At 37.2% G+C, this 2,597-nt stretch overlaps 1 non-coding gene across 1 annotated transcript; it reads left to right on the forward strand.

Moving 5' to 3' along the window:
* The first annotated feature begins 880 nt into the window (after positions 1 to 880).
* On the forward strand, positions 881 to 986 carry LOC122150365. Its single transcript, XR_006163627.1, has one exon. It is a non-coding gene; the product is annotated as a U6 spliceosomal RNA (small nuclear RNA).
* The last annotated feature ends 1,611 nt before the right edge of the window (positions 987 to 2,597 follow it).

Raw genomic sequence — 2,597 nt, forward strand, 5'->3', positions numbered from 1 at the left:
TTGTGTCTCCTCACCTGTAAGCCTGGGGCTGACTGCTCTTCTGTCTGGGTTCAAGGCTTTTATCCCCTTTCTCCTGAGATCTGAGTAGAATGTCCCAAATTGAGGAGGAAAAACAAAACCTGGTCATTTATTTACTCATTCCAGCCATGGTGACTGAGTGAGATTGCCCAGTGGTTTCTGCTGTAGATACATCCTCTAGATAATCAGGTTCATCCATTCACGCCTCTGACAACCCCTGTAGGCTTGATGAGTGCCTTCATATACTTGTAAGAAATTCACTTCCTACTTAAATTCCACAGAGTTGATTTCTATTGCTTTCTGTTATTTATTCTATATACACCTAGGATTGCAATTTTTAGTAAGCAATACTTTTCATTTGTTAATATCTTTGTCTTCCCTTACTTCAATTGTTGACATTGACTGCTTCAAAACACGTTGTGATTATGTTGATATAGGTCAAAAAATGATGCTAAATGAGTGAAAAAATCAATGCAAAAAGAAAAAAAATACAGAATATCTGTCAACTGATAATTTAGACACTAACTCATCCAAAAAGAAAAAAAAAAAAAGAGAAAAAGAAAACAACTTCCATGGTTATTTGGAAAATAATAATCTTGTTTCAAGCAACCTTAAATAGGAAATTCAGCAGAGTTCAACTAAAATACATGCCACAGACTTAGGCCTATATATATATTGCGGAAGAGTGGGTGTTAAAACAGCTTTCATTTCTGGAATATGAACTCCTAATTCCACACTTGAAAGCAAATTAGCAATCTTCTGACTGTATTTAGAGAATCTCTCTCCGGAGAATCATCATTGTGATGCCTCAGTGTTCAGATAGACCATACTCTTTCACAGTCTTCTTCAAACTTATTGAGATGCTTGCTTTGGCAGCACACATACTAAAAAATTGGAATGAAACAAAGAAGATTACATGGTCTCTGCACAAGGATGACACAAAAATTCATGAAGTAATCCATTAAAAAAAAAAACTTATGTGAGTACTTGGTCATTCATTATTCAAGTTAAATTCTGAATGATCATAATCACTGAAAGATGCTCTTAATATCTATCTAGATAAAGAAAAAATAAAATGAGACCGTATGGAAACTGACTGCCATGTGTCAGTTTTGCAATGGGTGTGGTGTGCATACATTTCTCATTTATCCTACCCTAGGGTATGGGTAGGTTATTTTTATTTTATAGAGGCTTAAGGTGGTAAAGTTACTTTGTAAAATTGACCTGTCTGGTAAGTCACTAACAATACATGTTAAGGTGTCTGTGTTATGTTTATAATTTGAAAAGTCTTTGAGTGCCCTTAAATTTAATTATATTAGCCATTGGAATTAATTGTGTTCATTGATATGATATGTGCCGCACAGCATAAATGGATTTCCTTATGTGTATGTCTATATCTCTGAAGTTGTTCTAACTGATCTATCATGAGCTTTTATTTATTTATTTATTTATTGTGTACATTATTTCACTTGACTCTTAAACACTTGGTTGGGAACAAGTCCCTAAAGCCATGAGTCTACTTTGCTCCTCTTTAACTCAGTCATTCCACATTTCCTCACTTTCCTCCACCACCTCACTTCATGGCTAAACTCTACTCTTTCAACCCTAGGAAATGGAAATATGCATTAGTTATTTATTATTGCGTGTTATATTACCCCAAAATTTACTAGCTTAACATAACATTTATCATCTCACAGATCCTGTGGATCAGGAATCCAAAGTAGTTTAGCAGTCAAGTTGTTGATCAAGGTGGCAGTCATCTCAAGGTTCAGCTGGGACAGGATCTACTTCTGACCTCATTCACATGGTTGTTGGGCAGGATTCAGTTCTCCATGGCATGGTATATGAGGGCCTCATTTCCTCACTGACTGTTAGGAAGAGGGTGTCCTCAGTTCTTTGTCACTTGGACCTCGCTAAAGCATGGCTCACAGCATGGCAGCTGGCTTCTTCAGAGTGTGCAAGCAGGAGAGGGAGTACTAGTAGCCTTTTATATCCTCATCTTGGAAGTGATGTGCCATCATTTTTTACTGTATTTTAGTCCATTAGAAGCAAATCACTAAAAGAGGGGGTTGCACAGACCGTGGATACAGAAGGCAAGGATCAGTGGGCGCTGTTTCAGAAGAAGCTTACCAGTGAACTTGGGCCAATTCTCATCTGCCTAGTACAAGGCTGACTTGCTGCCTATGCAAATGCATTAGGCTTGTTGCAGGCTTTGGGAGCAGCAGAGAGCTCCACTCCCTACCCCCATTACTTATAAGTGGGAATGTTCACAGGTTTACTTGATAGCTTTTTAAAATAGCTTTGGAGAGGAGGCAGTAAGAATGAGTTAGCAGTAATTAGTATTTTTCTGTGAACTATTTTGCCTGACATTTTTGATCTCTTAAAGGCCCCCTCAAGTAAAAACAGCATTTGGCTCCTAAATCATTTCTCTTACTGAGACCTAGGCTTAGAAATAAAAATGTATGTGCATATAATGCTGCAGCCTAAGCCTGACACAAATACATGTCATGATTACTTAGAAGGGAAGGTATAATAATACATGAAAGGACTATCTTTTAGCCAATAAATTAAAGCTGAAA

Source organism: Orycteropus afer, unplaced genomic scaffold (assembly GCF_000298275.1).
Source record: "Orycteropus afer afer isolate SDZICR_OR568_19922 unplaced genomic scaffold, OryAfe1.0 scaffold00007, whole genome shotgun sequence".
Classification (NCBI taxonomy): Eukaryota; Metazoa; Chordata; class Mammalia; order Tubulidentata; family Orycteropodidae; genus Orycteropus; species Orycteropus afer.